The 22664-nt window shown below is 40.9% G+C and overlaps 1 protein-coding gene across 11 annotated transcripts in view; it reads left to right on the forward strand.

The window, feature by feature from the left end:
• Nucleotides 1–22664, forward strand: part of ACAP2 (ArfGAP with coiled-coil, ankyrin repeat and PH domains 2) — a 179449-nt gene that overhangs the window by 75693 nt on the left and 81092 nt on the right. The window contains exon 3 of one of the 11 annotated variants that reach the window (XM_050779150.1): nucleotides 15740–15833. The exons of the other annotated variants lie outside the window; for them this stretch is intronic. The gene's annotated coding sequence lies outside the window, so the exon portion shown is untranslated. The remainder of the gene's footprint in view (nucleotides 1–15739; nucleotides 15834–22664) is intronic. 11 annotated transcript variants of the gene reach the window in all.

Below are 22664 nucleotides of genomic sequence, written 5' to 3' on the forward strand. Positions count from 1 at the left end.
AAATTCTATGAACATGTATGATTCTTTTTGCTATCTGTCTGTCTGTCAGTCATTTTTGAGATGGGGTCTTGCTTTTTTGCCCAGGCAGTTAGTGTGATCATAACTCACTGCAGCCTCGAATTCCTGGGCTTAAGTGATTCTCCTGCCTCAGCCTTCTGAGTAGCTGGGACGACAGGCATTCACCACCATGCTCAGCTAATTTTTTAATTTTTTTGTAGAGATGGGGTCTTGCTATATTGTCCAGGCTGGTCTCAAACTCCTGGGCTGAAGTGATCGTCCTGCCTCGGCTTCCCAAAGTGCTGGAATTACAGGTGTGAGTCATTGTGCCTGGCCAGTATTTTTTTTTTGTACATTTGATTTTTCAATTTAGAGCTGTACACTTACTCAACAAATGGTTTTAGACAGTGAGAACAGGGTAGTTTCAGTGTTTCCCAACTCCTGTCATCTCATGGCACAGATTGAAAATGTTAGTCATGTTTGTATGGAACACTGGAGAAAACTTCATGGGGAGATAAGGGCACCTATCAGGGTGAAAAAATTTTAAGTTTCTTTTTAATGAAGTTATATTTTTAGAAAACACGGTGTTAGGGAAGATATTGTGTACTGAATGTGTATAACACTTCCAGATGTTTTATTTTTATTTATTTATTTTTTATTTTTTGAGACAGTGTCTTACTCTGTCACCGAGGCTGGAATGCTGTGGTGCGATCTTAGCTCTCTGCAACCTCTGCCTCCCGGGTTGAAGCGATTCTCCTGCATCACCTTTCCAAGTAGCTAGGATTACAGGTGCCTGCTTCCAGGCCCAGCTAATTGTTGTAGTTTTAGTAGAGAAGGGGTTTTACCATGTTGGCCAAGCTGGTCTCTAACTCCTGACCTCAAGGTGATCTGCCCACCTCGGCCTCCCAGAGTGCTGGGATTACACGAGTGAGCCACCATGCCTGGTCCAGATGTTTTAAAAAAATAGGATTGAGGCCGGGCGTGGTGGCTCACGCTTGTAATTCCAGCACTTTGGGAGGCCGAGGCGGGTGGATCACGAGGTCAGGAGATCGAGACCATCCTGGCTAACACGGTGAAACCCCATCTCTACTAAAAATACAAAAATTAACCGGGCACGGTGGCGGGCGCCTGTAGTCCCAGGTACTCGGAGGCTGAGGCAGGAGAATGGAGTGAACCCGGGAGGCGGAGCTTGCAGTGAGCTGAGATCCGGCCACTGCACTCCAGCCTGGGCCACAGAGCGAGACTCCGTCTCAAGAAAGAAAAAAAAAAAAAAAAAAGGATTGAGCTTGCTTCAATAAACATAACTTTTTAATAAAGGTCTTTTACGGGAGGCTGAGACGGGAGAATGACCTGAGCCCGGAGAATGACCTGAGCCCGGGAGGCGGAGCTTGCAGTGAGCTGAGATGGCGCCACTGCACTCCAGCCTGGGCGACAGAGCGAGACTCCATCTCAAAAAAAAAAAAAGGAGGTTTTCTGCATGAAATACTTTCAAGCAATTCCTGGTCAAGATTTAAAATTGATGATCCTGTCAAATTATTGGTCATTGTTAATGATGAGAAACTGCCTATATAGGCATATTAGCAAAAGGCAGAGGAATATTTCTTGCCCTTTTCCTCTGACTCTCGGGAGCTCCTCTCTCACATGTAATTAGAACTTAAATAATTGTATCTTCTTTAGAACTTAAATAATTGTATCTTCTTAAGTTGTATTTCAAAGAGGCAATCATTCATAAAATGGAAGTGCTCTTCTTTTTCTCTGATTGACACAAGTAATGCTTATATTTTCTGGGACAAATTGGATTTTTTGTTTTTTAGGTGGAGTCTTGCTCAGCCCCCAGGCTGGAGTGCAGTGGCGTGATCTCGGCTCACTGCAACCTCCGCCTCCCGGGTTCAAGTGAATCTTGTGCCTCAGCCTCCCTAGTAGGTGAGACTACAGGCGCTTGCCACCATGCCTGGCTAATTTTATTTTTTATTTTTTATTTTTAGTAGAGATGGGGTGTCAACAAGTTGGCCAGGCTGGTCTCAAACTCCTAACCTCAAGTGATCCACCCATCACTACCTCCCAGAGTGCTGGGATTACAGTGTGTGACCTGGATGGATTTTGAATAAAATAATGAAGCCTTTCTGCAGGTTTACACAGAAGTTGCTCTACCTCTTCCCCCTTCTACCTACTTTTAATGATTCTCTTTTTGAATTCAGAAGATAGCACTGACTCACTTAGTGACTCATTTTCAGCTTCATGTTTCCACAGTCTGAATCCATAAAGTTTGTCAGTATATGTTTTTTTGTTTTGTTTTGTTTTGCTTTGTTGGTTTTGTTTTTTTTTTTTTTTAAGACAGAGTCTTGCTCTGTCGTCCTGGAGTGCAATGGCGTGACTCTGCTCACTGCAACCTCCGCTTCTTGGGCTCAAGCAATTCTTCTGCCTCAGCCTCCTGAGTAGCTGGGATTATAGGTGCCCGCCACCACACCTGGCTAATTTTTGTACTTTTACTAGAGATGGACTTTCACCATGTTGACCAGGCTGGTTCCAACTCCTGACCTCAAATGATCCACCCGCCTTGGCCTCCCAAAGTGTTGGGATTATAGGTGTGAGCCACCGCCCCTGGCAGTGTATGTGAATTGTCAAAAATTTTAAGGACTGCTTCATATAAGTTAATCGGATAGCAGGGTGCCAGTTAGTAAAGCCATGTTTTACAGTCAATAACTAGTGTTAAACAAATCTGCAAGTTGAGAATTATTCCTCCCAAGCTGTTTGAATTCTACTTTTAATTCATAAAGTTTAGCAGAATTTGTTCTCTGGAAGTCAGTGCACTTTTGTATGAAATAGAAGATAATGATATTCTCATAGTATTTCTTTGATGATACTAAATGTTTAGTCTTAGATTTATTATTTTGATAACATTTAGTTTGGGATTAATATGTATCATATCTATATGCATGATTTTATATATGAAAGATCCTCTGTGAAATGTTTTACTAGATCATCAGAGTTTTCCAAATGAATTTATTTTTATTTTTAAATGAACTTCTGGGCTCAAGCAATCTTCGCATCACCAAGTGCTGGGATTACAGATGTGAGCCACTGCGCCTGGTTCCAAATAAATTCTTTTTTTTTTTTTTTTTTTTGAGACGGAGTCTCGCTGTGTCGCCCAGGCTGGGGTGCAGTGGCGCGATCTCGGCTCACTGCAAGCTCCGCCTCCTGGGTTCACGCCATTCTCCTGCCTCAGCCTCTGAGTAGCTGGGACTACAGGCGCCCGCCACCACGCCCGGCTAGTTTTTTGTATTTTTAGTAGAGACAGGGTTTCACCATGTTAGCCAGGGATGGTCTCGATCTCCTGACCTCGTGATCCACCCGCCTCGGCCTCCCAAAGTGCTGGGATTACAGGCTTGAGCCACTGCGCCCGGCCCCAAATAAATTCTTAATGTAAATTTACGTCTTGCGGTCATTGTTAGCTACACTATCAGTATGCAAAATTCAGTGTTTCCATAATATCTTTTTTGTTTCACAGTTTTTCTTCAGCATTTTTACTTTTATCATTAGGCCTTTTTTTTTTTTTTTTTTTGAGCCGGAGTCTCTCTCTCTCGCCCAGGCTGGAGTGCGGTGGTCCCATCTCGGCTCACTGCAAGCTCCGCCTCCTGGGTACATGCCATTTATCATTAGGCATTTCTTTAGGTAGTTTGCAAACAGTCAGTGCTCTTCCAAGATACCATGTTCAGAATTTATTTATTTTGATTTGAGATAGAATTTTGCTCTGTCACTAAGGCTGGAGTGCAGTAGTACGATCATAGCTCACTGCAGCCTCAATCTCCTGGGCTCGGGTGATCCTTCTGCCTCAGCCTTCCAAGTAGTGGGACTGCAGGTGTACCACCATTCCTGGATAATTTTTTTTTTGTAGAGAGGGGTGTCTTGTTGTGTTGCCCAGGCTAGTCTTGAACTCCTGAACTCAATTGATGTTCTTGCCTCAGCCTCCCAGAGTACTGGGATTACAAGATGTGAGCTATTGTGTCTGGCTTTTTTTTTTTTTTTTTTTAGAGACAGGGTCTCACTATGTTGCCCAGGTCACTATTGAGCTCTTGTGCTAAAGCGATCCTCTCTGGGACTCCCAAGTGCTGAGATCAGAGGCATGAATTGCTGTGTCCAACCTCAGATATTTTTTTCTGCTATTGAGCACAGTTACTAATGTGCAGAAGCATCACTCAGCAATGAAAACTTTTTGATAGAGTATTTAGGATTAGCCATTATGCATGTGTTTATCTGGCATGCCATAAAATGTTATTCTCTTGACGAAATGTGGCACCTTTTCTGTTTCTTGTGCTGCTTTGTAAATTAACAAAGTTCTTGGCATTTTTTTTCTGTAAGCTGGTACATTGCACAATTCTGCAATTGTATGCAGCATTCTGGCTGTAGCTCTTCATTGAGTAACCTTGTAGTTAGCTTCTTGATCTGATATTATTGTAACTAATCTTGGAAAATAACTTTCTGTCTCATTTTGTGTTTGCAGAGGTTCAGCATACAAATCTTTCTGTATGAATGTACTTCTGCATTCTTAAAATGTTTCAATGTAAGTTTTTTTGAAAGATTATAAAATTAAGAATTTTGGGCTGGGCGTAGTGGCTCATGCCTGTAATCTCAGCACTTTGGAAGGCCACGGCAGGTGGATCACTTGGGGCCAGGAGTTTGAGACCAGCCTGGCCATGGCAAAAACCCATCTCTACTAAAAATATAAAAATTAGCTGGGCTTGGTGGTGTGTGCCTGTATTACCTATATAACCAGCTACTTGGGAGGCTGAGACATGAAAATTGCTTGAACCTGGGAGGTGGAGGTTGCAGGGAGCCGAGATCGCACCACTGCACTCCAGCTTGGGCGACAGAGGAATACTGTCTCAAAAAAAAAAAATTTGGGAGCATTCCCCTTGAAAACCAGCATAAGGCAAGGATGCCCTCTCTCACCACTCCTATTCAACATAGTATTGGAAGTCCTGGCCAGAGCAATCCGGCAAGAGAAAGAAATAAAGGGCATCCAAATAGGAAGAGAGAGAGTAAAACCATCCCTGTTTGCAGACAACATGATGCTATATCTAGAAAACCCTATAGTCTCAGCCCCAAAACACCTTCGGCTGATAAACAACTTCAGCAAAGTTTCAGGATACATAATCAACATGCAAAAATCAGTAGCATTTCTGTACACCAACAACATGCAACCCGAGAGCCAATTCAGGAACACAGTCCTGATCACAGTTGCCACAAAAGGAACAAAATACCTAGGAATACAGCTAACCAAGGAGGTGAAAGATCTCTATAATGAGGATTACAAAACATTGCTCAAAGAAATCAGAGATGGCACAAACAAATGAAAAAACATTAAATGCTCATGGACAGATAGAATCAATACTGTTAAAATGGCCATACAGCCCAAAGGAATTTCCAGATTCAGTGCTATTCCCATCAAACTACCAATGATAGTCTTCACAGAACTAGAAAAAAACACTTTAAAAACATTCATATGGAACCAAAAAAGAGTTTGAATAGCCAAAGTAATCCTAAACAAAAAGAATAAATAGAGCTGGAGGCATCACATTCCAGACTTCAAACTATTTTTTTATTTTTTATTTTTTGAGACAGAGTTTCACTCTAGCTGCCCAGACTGGAGTGCAATGGCACAATCTCAGCTCACTGCAACCTCGGCCTCCCGGGTTCAAGCAATTCTCCTGCCTCAGCCTCCCAGGTAGCTGGGATTACAGGTGCACACCACCACTGGGTCTGGCTAATTTTTTGTATGTTTAGTAGAGACGGAGTTTCACCATGTTGCCCAGGCTGGTCTCGAACTCCTGACCTCAAGTGATTCTCCCGCCTTGGCCTCCCAAAGTGTTGGGATTACAGGCGTGAGTCACCACACCTGGCCTAGACTTCAAACTATGCTACAGGGCCACAGTAACCAAAACAGCATGGTACTGGAACAGAAACAGACACATAGACCAGTGGAACAGAGAAAAGAGTCCAGAAATAAGGCCGCACACCTACAACCATCTGATCTTCAACACAGCTGACAGAAACAAGTCATGAGGGAAAGGACTTCCCTATTCAGTAAACGTTGCTGAGATAAGTGGCTAGCCATGTACAGAAGATTGAAACTGGACCCCTTCCTTACACTGTATACAAAAATCAACTCAAGATGGATTAAAGACTCGAGTGGTAAAAACCCAAAACTATAAAAACCCTGGAAGAAAATCTAGGAAATACCATTCATGACATAGGCCCTGGCAAAGATTTCATGACAAAGATGCCAAAAGCAGTTGCAACAAAAACAAAAATTGACAATTGTGACCTAATTAAAGAGCTTGTGCACAGCAAAAGAAACTGTCAACAGAGTAAACAGACAGCCTACAGTGGGAGAAAATATTTGCAAACTACTCATCCGACAATGCTCTGATATCCAGAATCTGTAAGGAACTTAAACAAATGAACAAGCAAAAAACAAACAACCCAATTAAAAAGTGGGCAAAGAACATGAACATTTTTCAAAAGAAGGCATATACAGCCAAGAAGCATATGAAAAAATGTTGAGTATCACTAATAATTAGAGAAATGCAACTCAAAACCACAATGAGATTCCATCTCACACCAGTCAGAATAGGTATTAATAAAAAGTAAAAAAATAACAGATGCTGCCAAGCTTGTGGAGAAAAGGGAATGCTTGCTTATACACTGCTGGTGGAAGTGTAAATTGGTTCAACCATTGTGGAAAGCAAAAAGGCGATTTCTCCTTTATTTTTCCCATTTACGGGGACTGTATCTGCCATGACACACACTGAAGAGTGGTCCTTTTAATGTTAGTGAATGTGACTTAGTGGTTTAGCTGCCTTTGATGAATTCTTCTCAGTAAAGTAGTGGTGGATGAACCAGGCTGCAACACAGGCTAATTAAAACCAGATTGTTTGTAATAAGCAGGCTTTAGTAATTTTTAAAGCTCCCCAGGTCATTCCAGTCTGCAGCCCAGTTTAAGAAACAGTGGATTGTTTCCTGTAAACAAACCACCTGGAGATCTTGGTAAATGGAGATTCAGATTCTCCATTTCTAACAAGAATGGGGTGGTTCTAGAGATTCTGTAGTTCTGACCAGCTCGCAGGTGATGTGGATAATGTTCGGTCACACCTGGCAAGCTTTTAAAATACTGATTCTGGAGTCTCACCAGTGTCTCTAATTATTGCAACATCTGTGTATTTAAAAGTTGCCTAAGTTATTTCAATGTGCAACCAATTTGAGAACCGCTGGGTAGAGCAGTTTGGTACCAATGTTTGTATAACAGAATCATCTAGCCAACTCCCTAAAAATACAGAAGCAGCCTGTGTTTCTTCAACACGGTTGCGTCTTTGTATTTTCTTTTAGCTTTCCATGTGATTGTGATACAAACCTAAGCCAGAGGAGAACCCCTGCCTTAGAGGAAGGAAGAAATGGTTTGGAGAAACAGATTAGTACAGGTAGAGGGGCCAGATGTGGTAGCTCACACCTGTAATCCCAGCACTTTGGGAGGCCGAGGGGGTGGGTAGATCACTTGAGGTCAGGAGTTCGAGACCAGTCTGGCCAACATGGTGAAACCCCATCTCTACTAAAAATACAAAAGTTAGCTCGGTATGGTGGCGTGTACCTGTAATCCCAGCTACTCAGGAGGCTGAGGTAGGAGAATTGCTTGAACCCAGGAAGTGGAGGTTGCAGTGAGCTAAGATTGCGCCACTGCACTCCAGCTTAGGTGACAAAGGGAGACACTGTCTCCAAAAAAAAAAAAAAAAAAAAAAAAAAAAAAAATTACTATAGGCAGAGAAAGTAGAGAGGACTAAATAATATTCATTAACATATTGGGACCAATCTGATGATGATTGCAAAGAAGAGTTCTCTTCATTGATTTTAGGCCTCTCTATTATAGGCCTAATGAGATTAACCGAAAGATCTAGTGAATCTGTAGTGGCACAAGCCATAGCCTTGCCCTTTGCTGTATATTCTGGAGAGGACAGGAATGATTGTGCCGTGGAGAATCATCAGAAGAGCATGCTGTGGTAGCTGAGTAATACTTAATGTGTGTTTTTAGAGACAGGGTCTCCCTTTGTCACTCAGGCTGGAGTGCAGGGCCATGATCATAGCACTGCAGCCTTGAACTCCTGGGCTCTGGGAATCCTCCCACCTCAGGATGGTAGGTGTATGCCACAATGCCCTGCTAATTTTGTTCTTTAAAACAATATTAAAAACAATTTTTTTATTTAAAATGTTTGTGGGTGCATAGTAGGTGTATATATTTAGGGGACATATGATATGGGATATTTTGATAATGTATAATAATCATATCAGGGTAAATGGGGTATCCAACACCTCAAGCATTTATCCTTTATGTTATAAACAATCCAATTATACACCTTGTTATTTTAAAATGTGCAGTTAAATTATTTTTGACTATAGTCACCTTGTTGTGCTAGCAAATACTAGATTTTGTTCTAACTATATTTTGTATCCATTAACCACCCCCATGTCCCGCCACCCTCCACCTAGCCTTCCCAGCCTCTGGTAACCATCATTCTACTCTCTATGAGTTCAATTGTTTTAATTTTTACCTCCCACAAATAAGTGAGAACATGAGAGGTTTGTCTTTCTGTGCCTGGCTTATTTCACTTAATATAATGACCTCTAGTTCCATCCACGTTGTTGCAAATGACAGGATCTCATTCTTTATGGCTGAATAGTACTGCATTGTGTATATGTACCACATTTTCTGCAACCATTCGTCTGTTGATGTACACTTAAGTTGCTTCCAAATCTTGGCTACTGTGAATATGCTACAGTAAACATGAGAATGCATGTATGTCTTTGATATACAGATTTCTTTTGGATATATACCTAAGAGTAGGATTGCTGAATGGTATGGTAGCTCTATTTTTAGTTTTCTCAGGAATCTCCAAACTGTTCTCCATAGTAGTTGTACTAATTTACATTCCCACCAACAGTGTACAAGGGTACCCTTTTCTCCACATCCTCACTAACATTTGTTATTGCTTGTCTTTTGGATAAAAACGTTTATTTATTTGTTTATTTGAGACAGAGTCTTGCTCTGTCACCCAGGCTGGAGCACAGCGGCAGGATGTCAAGTTTACTGCAACCTTCACCTTCCATGTTCAAGTTGTTCTCTTGCCTCAGCCTCCCCAGTGGCTAGGATTACAGGTGCCCACCACCACGCCTGGCTAACCTCAGGAGATCTGCCTGCCTCAGCCTCCCGAAGTGTTGGGATTGCACCCAGCCTTAGATAAAAGCCATTTTAACTGACATGAAATAATCTCATTGTAGTTTTGATTTGCATTTCGCTGATGATCATTGATGTTGGGCACCTTTTCATATACTTGTTTGCCATTTGTATGTCTTTTTTGAGAAATGTCTTTTCAGATCTGTTGCCCATTTTAAATTAGATTCTTAGATTTTTTCCTAGTTATTTGAGCACTTTATAATATTCTTATTATAAATTCCTTGCTAAAGGGGTAGATTGCAAATATTTTCTCCTGTTTTGTGAATTGTCTCTTCACTTTGTTGACTGTTTCCTTTGCTGTGTAGAAGGTTTTTAACTTGATGTGATTCCATTTGTCCACTTTGCCTTGGTTGCCTGTGCTTTTGTAGGGTATTAAGAAATTTTTACCCAGTCCAATGTCCTGGAGAATTCCCCCTATGTTTTCTTTTAGCAGTTTCATAATTTGAGGTCTTAAAGTCTTTAATCCACTTTGATTTGATATTTATATATGGCAAGAGATAGGGCTCTAGTTTCGTTCTTCTGCATTGGCGTTGTCTGAGCTTTATTTACTGAACAGACTGCCCTTTCCCTGTTGTATGTTCTTGGCACCTTCGTCGAAAATGAGTTCACTTTAGATGTATGGATTTGTTTCTGAGTTCTCTATTCTGTTTCTTTGGTCCATGTGTCTGTTTCTATCCCAGTGCCATGCTGCTTTGGTTACTATTGCTCTGTAGTATAATTTGAGGTAATGTGATTTCTTCAGTTTTGTTCTTTTTGCTTAGGATAGTTTTGGCTCTTCTGTGTGTGTGTGTGTGTGTGTGTGTGTGTGTGGTTTCATATAAATTTTAGGATTTCTTTTTCTATTTCTGTGAAGAATGTCACTGGTATTTTTTCTTTTTCTTTTCTTTTCTTTTCTTTCTTTTTTTTTTTTTTTTTTTTTTGAGATGGAGTTTCACTCTTGTTGCCCAGGCTGAAGTGCAGTGGCACTTTCTCGGCTCACTGCAACCTCCGCCTCCTGGGTTCAAGCGATTCTCCTGCCTCAGCCTCCAGAGCAGCTGGGACTGTAGGCTTGCGCTACCACGCCCAGCTAATTTTGTATTTTTAGTAGAGACGGAGTTTCTCCACGTTGGTCAGGTGGATCTCGAACTCCCGACCTCAGATGATCCACCCGCCTCGGCCTCTCAAAGTGCTGGGATTACAGATGTGAGCCACCGTGCTCATCTGTCATTGGTATTTTGATTGGGATTGCATTGAGTCTGTAGATTCCTTTGCGTAGTATGGACATTTTAACAATATTAGTTCTTCCAGTTCATGAACATAGAATGTCTTTCCATTTCTTTGTATCTTCGACTTTCTGCATCAGTGTTTTATAGTTTTAATTGGGGAGATCTTTCACTTCTTTGGTTAATTGCTAAGTATTTAATTTTATTTGTAGCAATTGTAAATGGGATTACTTCCTTGATTTCTTTTTCAGATTCTTCATTGTTGGCCCGTGGAAATGTTACTGATTTTTGTATGTTGATTTTGTATCTTGCAGCTTTACTGAATTTATCAGTTGTAATAGTTTTTTTGGTGGAGTCTTTAGTCCAAATATAAGGTCGTATCATCTGCAAACAAGGATAATTTGACTTTATTCTTGCCAACTTGGATGTTTTTTATTTTCTTCTCTTATTGCTCTAGCTTAGGACTTCCATAATATGTTGATTAACAGTGATGATAGTGGGCATCCTTGTCTTCTTCCAGATCTTAGAGAAAAGGCTTTCAGTTTTCCCCCATTCACTATTATACAAGTTCTGGATCTATTGCATATGGGCTTGATTATGTTGAGGTATGTTTCTTCTATACCCAGGTTTTTGAGAGTTTTTATTATGTTGACTTGTATCAAATGCTTTTTCAGCATCAATTGTGAAGTCATCATATGGTTTTTGTCTTTAATTCTATGTATCAAATTGATTTGCATATGTTGAATCATCCTTACATTCCTGGATTTTATCCCAGTTGGTAATCCTTTTAATGTGTTGTTTAATGAGTTTGCTCATATTTTGTCGAGGATTTTTTCATCAATGTTCATCAGAGATATTGGCCTGTAGTTTTGTGTGTGTGTGTGGTTATTTTTTATGCATCTCTGTCTGATTTTGGTATCAAGGTAATGACTGGCCTCATAGAATGAGTTTGTAAGCATTCCCTCCTTTGCTATTTTTCAGAATAGTTTGAGTAGGATTGGTATTAGATGTTCTTTAAATGTTTGGTAGAATTTTGAAGTAAAGCCGTCTGGTCTCAGGTATTTCTTTGCTGGAAGACTTTTTTTTTTTGAGGTGGATTTTTCACTCTTGTTGCCCAGGCTAGAGTGCAATGGCGCGATCTTGGCTCACTGCAACCTCTGTCTCCGAGGTTCAACTGATTCTCTTGCCTCAGCCTCCTGAGTAACTGGGGTTACAGGCAAGTGCCACCACGCCTGGCTAGTTTTTTTGTATTTTTAGTAGAGACGGGGTTTCGCCATGTTGGCCAGACTGGTCTCGAACTCCTGACCTCAGGTGATCCACCCACCTTGGCCTCCCAAAAGTGCTGGGATTACCGGAGTGAGCCACCAGGCACAGCCTGGAAGACTTTATTTGAGCTTTGGTCTCGTTACTGGTCTGTTCAGCTTTTGAATTTCTTCGTGGTTCAATCCTGGTAGGTTGTGTGTGTCTAGGAATGTATCCATTTATTATAGGTTTTCTAATTTATTGGCGCATAGCTGCTCATAGTAGCCTCTAATGATCCTTAAGATTTCTGCAGTATGGGTTATAATGTGTCATTTTCCATCTCTGATTTTTTTACTTGGATCTTCTCTCTTTTTTCTTAGTCTGGCTAAAGGTTTGTCAGTTTTTTATTCTTTTTGAAAACCAACTTTTTCATTGATTTTTGTATTGTTTTCTTCTTTTCAGTTTCATTTATTTCTGCTCTGGTCTTTATTATTTATTTTCTTCTGCTAATTTTAGGTTTAGGTTTTGTTTCCTTTTGCTTTTCTAGTTAAGATGCATCATTAGGTTGTTTATTTGAAGGTTTTTTGTTTTTGATGTAGGCACTCTTAGCTATAAACTTTGCTCTTAATACTGCTTTTACTGTATCCCATACATAGGCTTCAGTTTGTTGTGTTTCCATTATCATTTGCTTCAATAAATTTTTTAGTTTCTTTTTTTTTGAGATGGAGTCTCGCTCTGTCACCCAGGCTGGAGTGCAGTGGCGCAATATCTGCTCACTGCAACCTCTGCCTCCTGGGTTCAAGTGATTTTCATGCCTTAGCCTCCTGAGTAGCTGAGATTACAGGTACGTGCCACTACACCTGGCTAATTTTTGTATTGTTTAGTAGACATGGGGTTTTACCATGTTGACCAGACTGGTCTCAAACTCCTGGCCTCAAGTGATCTGCCTGACTTGGCCTTTCAAAGTGTGGGGATTACAGGCCTGAGCAACTGCACCCAGCCCGGTTTCCTTCCTAATCTCTTCATTCACCCACTGGTCATTCAGGAGCATATTGTTTAATTTCCATGTGTTTATATAGTTTCCAAAATTCCTCATTATTTCCAGTTTTATTCCATTGTGGTTAAAGAAGATCCTTGATATTATTTCAAGTTTGTTTGTTTGTTTTGAGTTTCTTACCACTTGTTTTGTGACCTAACATATGGTCTTTCCTTGAGAATGATTCATGTGCTGGGAAGAAAAATATGTGTTCTACACTCCTTCAATGAAATGTTCTTAGATACTCATTAGGCCTGTTTGGTCTATAGTGCAGACTTTTTTTCTTTTTTTCTTTTTCTTTTTTCTTTTTGAGATGGAGTCTCACTCTGTTGCCCAAGCTAGAGTGAGTGCAGTGACACGATCCCAACTCACTGCAACCTCTGCCTCCTGGGTTCAAGTGATTCTCCTGCCTCAGCTTCCCAAAGTGCTGGAATTACAGGCACGTGCCACCACACCCAGCTGGCTTGTATTTTTAGTAGAGATGGTGTTTCACCATATTGGCCAGGTTGGTCTGAAACTCCTGACCTCAGATGATCCGCCCGCCTTGGCCTCCCAAAGTACTGGGATTACAGGTGTGAGCCACTCTGCCTGGCCTATAGTGCAGATTAAGTCTGATGTTTCCTTGTGAATTTTCTGTCTGTATGATCTGTCCAGTGCTGAAAGTGGGGTTTTGAAGTCTCCAGCTGTTATTATATTGGGGTCCGTCTCTCCCTTTAGCTCTAATGATACTTGCTTTATATATCTTGGTGCTCCAGTGTTTAGTACATATGTAATTACACTTGTTATGTTCTTTTGCTGAATTGAACCATTTATCATTATCATGACCTTGTCTCTTAAAATTTTTTTTTTCCTTGAAGTCTGTTTTGTGTGATATAAATACAGCTGCTTCTGTTCCTTTTTGGTTTCCATTTGCATGGAGTATCTTTTTCCATTCCTTTGTTGTCAGTTTATTTTTGTCTTTATAGGTGAGATGTGTCTCTTGTAAGAGAACAGATTATTATGTCTTGTTTCTTTATCCGTTCAGCCACGCTTTGTCTTTTGATTGGAGGGTGTAGTCCATTTACATTCAATGTCATTACTGATGAGTAAGGATTTACACTTGCCATATTGTTATTTGTTCTCTCGTTGTTTTGTGGTTTTCTCTTCCTTCGTGTCTTCCTTTTAATGAAGGTGATTTTCTCTGGTGATATGTTTTATTTTCTTGCTTTTTATTTTTTGTTTATTATATGTTTGTAGATTAGAGGTTACCATGAGGCTTGCAAACAGTAGCTTATGGTAACAAATCAACACTGATTGTGTAAACAAACCAACAAAAAGAAAACTAATAAAAACTCAATACTTTAACATTGTGTCCTCACTTTGTAACTTTTTTACTGTTTTCATGTGTATATTATTGTATTGTCTCTGTTGAAAAGTTATACTCATTATTTTTGGTTTATTTTCTCATCTTTCTATTAATACTTAAGATAGGAGTAGTTTACACAGCACAATTACAGTGTTATAATGTTCCGTGTTTGTCTCTGTACTTACTGTCACCAGTGAACCTTGCACCTGCAGATGATTTCTTCTTGCTCGTTAACCTCCTTTCCTTTCAGAGTGAAGAACCTCCCTATAGCATTTCTTGCAGGACAGGTCTGGTGTTGATGAAATTCATCAACTTTTGTTTGTCTGGGAAAATCTTTATTTTTATTTTTGCTTCATATGCTATTCTAGAGTAAAAAATTTTTTTGCTAGCACTTTAAATATGTCATGCTACTCTCTCTTGGCCGTAAGGTTTCCATTGAAAAGTCTACTGCTAGATATTTTGGAGCTCCATTGTGTTAATTTGTTTCTTTTCTTGTGCTGCTTTTAGAATCCTTTCTTTATCCTTGATCTTTGGGAATTTGATTATTAAACTAATAATGGATTAAATCTTTAAATCTACTTGGTATTCTATAACCTTCTTTTACTTGAATATTTGTATCTTTCAGTTTCAGAAATTTTCTGTTACTATCCTTTTGAATAAACTTTCTATTTCTCTCTTTCTACCTTACTCTTAGATTTGTCCCGTTGAGGCTATTTTGTAGATCTTATAGGCATGCTTCATTCATTTTTATTCTTTTTTCTTCTCTGTTTTCAAACAGGGCTCATAAGTCTCATGAATTCTTTCTTCTGCTTGATCAGTTCTGTTGTTAAGAGACTCTGATACATTCTTTAAATATCAAGTGCATTTTTCAACTCTAGAATTTCTGTTTGGTTTCTTTGTTAAATTTATCTGATAGGATTCTGAATTTCTTCTCTGTTATCTTGTATTTCTTTGAGTTTCCTCAGAGCAGCTGTTTTGAATTCTCTGTCTGAGAGGTCGCATATCTCCAATTCTCCGATTTGCCCCTGGTATGTCATTTAGTTCTTTTGATGAGGTTATGTTTTCTTCAATGGTCTTGATGCCAGTGGATGTTTGATAATATCTAGGCATTGAAGAATTAAATATTTATTGTAGGCTTCACAGTCTGGGCTTGTTGGTACTCATCCTTCTTGAGAAGGCTATCCAAGTATTCAAACCTACTTGGTTGTTATGATCTAAGTTTTTGGTCACTACAGCTGCATTAGAGGGCACCCCAAGCCTCGTAATGCTGTAGTTCTCGGACACTTACAGAGATACCAGCTTGGTGGTTGATATGGTTAGGCTTTGTGTCCGCACACAAGTCTCATCTTGAATAATAATCCCCGTAATCCCCACGTGTCAAGGGAGAGACCAGGTGGAGGTAAATGGATCATGAGAGTGGTTTCCCCCATGCTGTTCTGGTGATAGTGAGTGCATTACGTGAGATCTGATGATTTTGTAAGTGTTTGGTAATTCCTCCTGTGTTCATTCTCCTTCCTGCTGCCTCCTGAAGAAAGTGCCTTGCTTTCCCTTCACCTTCCACCATGATTGTCAGTTTCCTGAGGCCTCCCCAGCTGTGTAGAACTGTGAGTCAATTAAACCTCTTTCCTTTCTAGATTACCCAGTCTCAGGCAGTTCTTTATAGCAGTGTGAGAATGGACTAATACTGTGGTCTTGGATAACATCTGGAAGAATTCCCTGGATTACCAGGTAGAGACTCTTGTTTTCTTCCCTTACTTTCTCCAAAATGAATGCAGTCTGTGTCTCTCTCTCTCTGGCTAAGCTGCCTGGAGCTCGGAGAGGGGTGACACAAGCACTCCTGTCGCCACCATTGTGGTGACTGTACTTGGTCAGATCTGAAGCCGGCAAAGCACTGTGTCTTGCCCACATCCTGCTGTAAACTATTACCTGGCTGCAACCTGTGTTCTCTCAAGACCCTCAGGCTATACAGTCATTATTTCAAGAGTGGCAGGAGCTAGTCATTCTTGTGTATTTCCCTTCGGGGCGTGTGCATTCCCCTGGGCTCTGGGCTCCAGACAGGTTCAGAGATAGTGCCTGGAAGCCAGGGCCTGAAATCGGACACCTTAGAAATTTCCCTGGTGCTGCATTCAACTATGTTTAAGCTGGTACTGAAATCACAAGACACAGTCCTTTCCACCCTTCCCTTTCCTCCCCCAGGCAGTGGAGTCACCCCCGGTGTCCACCTCCGCACAGGCCCACAGGGAGTCACCCCCGGTGTCCACCTCCGCACAGGCCCACAGGGAGTACTGCCGCAGTGTTTTCACTGGTCACTTAAGGCCCAAGGGCTCAGCTTTTCATGAATGTCGCCATTCCTGGGACTCACCCTTCAGGGCAGTGAGTTCCTTTCTGGTTTAGGGTAATTCCAGAGGTGCTGTCCCGTATTCTCTGGAATCAGGGACCCTAGAAGCCCACTTGGTGCTCCTCCCAACTATGTTTGTGGTGGTACCTAATCTGCAAGACAAAATCCCCTTTATTTTTCCCTCCCCTTTTCTGAAGCAGGAGGAGTTTCTCCTCGTAGCCACCAGAACTGTAAATGTGCCCGGTCACACCTGAAGCCTGCATGTCTCAGAGAGTCTTAGCTGAGGCCCACAGTGTGTATTACTTGGTTACTGCTGGTGATTATTCAGGGTCTAAGGTCTCTTTAGTCAGCAGGTGATGAATTCTTCAGGCCTTGATCCTTCCCTTCAGGTTCCTTCTGGCCCAGGGTGTGTCTAAAAATATCATCCAGGAGTTAGAGCCTAGAATGGGGACCTCACGACTCTGCCTGGTGCCTTATTCAACTGTGGCTGAGGTGGTATTTATGTTGCACAACAGAGTCCTGTTTATTCTTTCCTCTCCTCAAGGAGAAGGAAGGAATCTCTTGGAGCTGGGAGCCTTGCTGCCTTTGGTTGGGGAATGTGTGACACAAGCTCCCTTAGCCACACTGGCTGGTGTCTCATTAGGTCATGTACCTCCAAGTCCACTGGCTCCGAGCCCAGCACAGCACTACAGCTTGCCTAGGAGTTACAGTCCTTGTGACCTAGCCTGCCTTTTAATGTTATTTAGGACCCCAGAGCACTTCAGCCTGTGGTGGCGAGGCTTGCGGAAACTCCAGTTCCACCCTCCAAGCTGTGTGATTGTCCTGTCCCGGGGCTGGTCTCAGTGCTGCATTCATTGGCACTGGCTGAGTCCTGCTGGGATTGGCAGCGCTGCCTTCCGGCGAATGGTCCCACGGTGGCTGTGCTCTGCGTTCCGGCGAATGGTCCCACGGTGGCTGTGCTCTTTCCGCATGCGCAGCACAGATTCTTCCTCATGCCGTGTGGTTGCTACGAGCGCGTGGGGGAGGGCTGGGGTCAGCCATTTAAGACTGTCTTTTCTATCCTTTTCACTGCCTCTTTCAACAAGACGAAGGTAAAAGCAGGTACTATGATTGCTCACATGATTTTTGGTTCTTATGAAGGTGCTTTTTGTGTACGTGGTTGTTAAATTTGGTGTTCCTGCAGGGAGGACCATCAGTGGAGGCTTCTATTTGGCCATATTGCTCTGCCTTTTGTTGCGATGAAGTCTTATTATGTTCCCTAGGCTGTTCTCGAACTCTTCGCCTCGAGTGATCCTCCCATCTTGGCTTCCCAAAGTGTTAGGATTGCAGGCATGAGCCACTTTGCCTGTCCCTGAAAAATATTTAAATAAATCACAGGGACTTTAAACTACAAAATGTATACTTAGAGCCAAAGACACCTTACTTGTAAGAACTGGAAACGGGGATAATGCTGTCTATGGATATGCAGCCTATTCTTTTACTAACCTTTCTGGACTAGATCTTTGAAGTGCATCTTAGCTTTCATCCTTTCCTGAAGAGAGCAGAGATAGTGCCGCTTTAACTGTGTTCATACATGTATGAGGAATAACTTTAGTGTGAGCTGTTGGTTTTAAAGAGTCATACATTATTCTGTGCACTTTTGTAAGTTCATAATGAGCAGATTGGTCAACTGACATTTTTGATTATTTGTAATATATATGTTGCTTGGAATAAAACTGTTAATTTCCAGAAATATAAGTGAACCTTAGCTTTTCTGTTGGTGGCTTTTAAACTTTTATGATGGGAAAATGTGTGAATTTTCTCCTGGGAAGGTATAGACTAGAGATTTAGATACCAGTAGACTAATTGCGGAATTTCTATGTAGCAGTTTAGTATGGCAAAGACTTAGCTGTCCATGAGGAAGGGCTTTAAGAACAACAACAACTACCAAAAAAAAAAAAAAAAAGAAGAAGAAAAAGAAAGAATTAGCTGTTAGGTAGCTGTGACCTGAGAATTGGCAGGTCAGAGACAGAATCGTTGCTTTATTGACAACATACTTTTCACACTAATGGAAGTATTAAAAGTATACAGCCTACATTATTGTGGCTGGGTGCAGTGGCTCACGCCTGTAATCCCAGCACTTTGGGAGGCTGAGGTCAGGAGTTCGAGATCAGGCTGGCCAACACGGCGAAACCCCATCTCTGCTAAAAATACAAAAATCAACTGAGCATGGTGGCACATGCCTGTGTCCCAGCTACTCAGAAGGCTAAGGCACAAGAATTGCTTGCCGAGATCATGCCATTGCACTCCAGCCTGTGTGATAGAGTTATACTCTTGTCTCCAAAACAAAATCAGTAAATAGCCTAGATTATTGACATCTAATTTCATGAAATACTTGTCATTCTATTCAAGTGTATAGAAAATTTAATTTTGGTAATGTTACATTTTAAAGGCAATAGCATCCTGGATATAGGTATGGGCCAAGGTTTCATGATGAAGTTGCTAAGAGCAACTGCAACAAAAGCAAAAATTGACAAATGGGATCTAGTTAAAGAGTTTCTGCACAATCAAAGAAACTGTCAACAGAGTAAACAGACAACCTATAGAACAGGAGAAAATATTTGCAAACTATTCATCTGGTAATGCTCTTACATCCAGAATTTATAAGGAACTTAAATTATAAAGAAAAACACAACCCCATTAAAAAGCGGGCAAAGGACATGAACAGACATTTCTCAAAAGAAGACGTACATGTGGCTAACAATCATATGAAAAAAAGCTCAACATACTGATCATTAGAGAAGTGCAAACCCAAACCACAGTGAGATCCCATCTCACATCAGCTGGATGAGATACCATTGCTGGGTATATACCCATAGGAATATAGTTCTGTTACGAAGACATATGTATGTGTATGTTCATTGCAGCACTATTCACAGCAGCAAAGACATGGAATCAATCTAAATGCCCATCAGTGGTAGACTGGATAAAGAAAATGTGGTACATATACACTGCGGAATACTATGCAGCCATAAAAAAGAATGAGATCGTGTGCTTTGCAGGAACATGGATGGAGCTGGAGGCCATTATCCTTAGCAGATTAACATAGGAACAGAAAACCAAATGCCACATGTTCTCGCTTATAAGTAGGGGAGCTAAATGATGAGAACACATGGACACATACAGGGGAACAGCATATACTGTGGCTTTTTGGAGTGTGGAAGGTAGGAGGAGGGAGAGGATCAGGAAAAATAACTAATGGATAGTAGGTGTAATACCTGGATGATGAAATAATCTGTACAACAAATCCCTGTGACACATGTTTACATATGTAACAAACCTCCACATCCTGCACATGTACCCCTGAACCTAAAAGTTAAAAAAAGTTGAAAAGCAAAAAAGAGAAAAATGTTCTGCTTTTCTCCTTGGAATATAATTATTTTTAAAACAGCTTTATTAAGGAATAATTGACATAAACTGCATAGTTAGAGCACACAAATTTGATAACTTTTGAGATCCACATATCTCCATGAAATCATCACTACAAATAATTTAGTGAATATAACGATCATGCCTTAAAAGTTTTTCTTTGCCACTTTGTAATTTCTATTTCTCTCTCTTCTTCCCTCATTCCTAGTCTGTCGTGAATATGTTTTCTATCATTATTGGTTTGTTTGCATTTTCTAGAGTTGTATGTAAATGGACTTTTGTGGTCTAGTTTCTTCAGTGTTGTTATTTTGAGATCCAATTATATTGCATGTTTCAGTCCTTCATTCCCTTTTTATTGCTCAATACGATTGCATTGTATGGATTTATCACACGTTTTAAAATCCATCCACCTGTGGATGGTTATATTAGCTATCTACTGCTGTATAACAGATTATTTGAAAACTCAGTGGCATGAAACAGCATGCATATCTTATCTTACAGTTTCTGGGCCAGGAATTTGGGAGTGGCTTAGTTGGGTGACTCTGACTGAGGAATTTCATGAGATTGCCTCGGTCTCTGGTCCTCTGACCAAGGATCCTCTTTGCAGGGATGCTTGATTGAGTGTCCTTATGACATGGAATCTGGTAACTGCTAAAACAAGTGATCCAAGAGCAGCATGGGCAAACAGGGAGCTTCAATGCCTTTTTTTTTTTTTTTTAAGACAAAGTCTCACTCTGTCGTCGAGGGTGGAGTGCAGTGGCATGACCTTGGCTCACTGCAACTTCTGCCTCCCAGGTTGAAGTGATTCTTGTGCCTCAGCCTCCTGAGTAGCTGGCATTACAGACGTGCGCCACCACAGCCAGCTAATTTTTGTATTTTTAGTAGAGTTGGGGTTTCACCAGATTGGCCAGGTTGGTCTCAAACTCCCAGCCTCAACCTCCCAAAGTGCTAAGCCACCGCGTCTGGCTGGAAGCTTCAATGCCTTTTATAACCTGGTCTCAGCAGTCACACGTTGTCATTTTCTTCATGATACTATTTGCTAGAAATAAGTCACTCCATCCAACCCACACACAAAGAGCAAAGAACTGGGGCTGCTTTTGAAGAAAGCAGTGTTAAAGAATTTGTTGTCATATTTTAAAACTACTGCAATGGACTTTGGGGTTGTTTTTAGGTTTTGACTATTACAAATAAAAATGCTTATTAAAATACATGTAAAAATCTGTGTAGACATATAGTTTTATTTATGTGAATAGCTAGGCATAAAACGGCTAGTTTGTAAGATACTGTTATGCTTAAATTTTTACTGTTTTTAAAGTAAAGACTATAAACCATTGCTAAGAGAAAATAAAATATTTAATTTCTTTTATTAATGTTTATATTAATTTTTAATACAGTCACGCATCATTTGACAACAGTGATATATTCTGAGTAATGTTAGGTGATTTCCTCATTGTGTGAGTATCGTAGAATGTACTTAACACAAACCTAGATAGTGTAGCCTACTACACACCTAGGCTATGTGTTATAGTCTATTGCTTTTAGGCTACAAACCTATACAGCATGTTTCTGTAATGAATACGTTAGGCATTTGTAACACAATGGTAGGTATTTGTGTATTTAAACATAGAAAAGGTACGGTACAGATACAGTACTATAATTTTATGGGACCACCGTTATATGTGCGGCCTGTTTTTGACCAAAATGTCATTATGCGGCACATGACTGTTTTACATTTCTTAAAAAGGTTAATATCTGTAAAGGAAACCTACACAAATGTTGTTTTGCAGAGTGGGTTGTACCATTTTCCATCAGCAGTGTACGAGAGCGCAGGGGTTCCACGTGCCCCGCAGCACTTGGCATGGTCACTTTTTAAAATTGTTTATGGTTTTAATTTGCATTTCCTTATTAATAAGTAATGATGTTGAGTATTTTGTTTCTTTGCCATCTATGGATCTTCTTTGGTGAAGTGTCATCTTTTGTTCATTAAAAAAATGGATTTAGGCTGGGCACGGTGGCTCACGCCTGTAATCCCAGCACTTTGGAAGGCCGATGCGGGCGGATCACGAGGTCGGGAGATCAAGACCATCCTGGCTAACACGGTGAAACCCCGTGTCTACTAAAAATACAAAAAATTAGCTGGGCGTGGTGGTGGGCGCCTGTAGTCCCCGCCACTCTCGAGGCTGAGGCAGAATGGCCTGAACCCGGGAGGCGGAGCTTGCAGTGAGCCGACATCGCGCTACTGCACTCCAGCCTGGGGGACAGAGCGAGACTCCATCTCACACACACGCACACACACACAAAAAGAAAAAAAAAAGAAAAGAAAAAATGGATTTATCAGTTGGGGTAGTGGCTTTTGCCTGTAATCCCAGCCCTTTGGAAGGCTGAGGCGGGCGGATCACTTGAGGTCAGGCGTTCATGACCGTCCTGGCAACATGGTGAAACCCTGTCTCTACTAAAAATACAACAACTAGCTGGTGTGGTGGCACGTGCCTGTAATCCAAGCTACTTGGGAGGCTGAGGCAGGAGAATCACTTGAACCTGGGAGGCGGAGGTTGCAGTGAGCCAAGATCACACCACTGCACTCCAGCCTGGGCGACAGAACAAGACTCTGTCCCAAAAAAAAAAAAAAAAAAAAAAGATTTATCTTCATCTTTGCTGAGTTATCGTATGCTTTGCTTTGCTTGTATTTTCTTCCATGCTTCAGCTTGCCTTTTTCATTTTTGTAGCAGTGTTTTTTAAAGATCAAACTTTTTAAAATGAAGTCAATTTATTGATTTTAGTTTTTTATAGTTTTCTTTTGTGTTCTGTTAAGA

The sequence above is a fragment of the Macaca thibetana genome, chromosome 2 (genome assembly GCF_024542745.1).
Source record: "Macaca thibetana thibetana isolate TM-01 chromosome 2, ASM2454274v1, whole genome shotgun sequence".
Lineage (NCBI taxonomy): Eukaryota > Metazoa > Chordata > Mammalia > Primates > Cercopithecidae > Macaca > Macaca thibetana.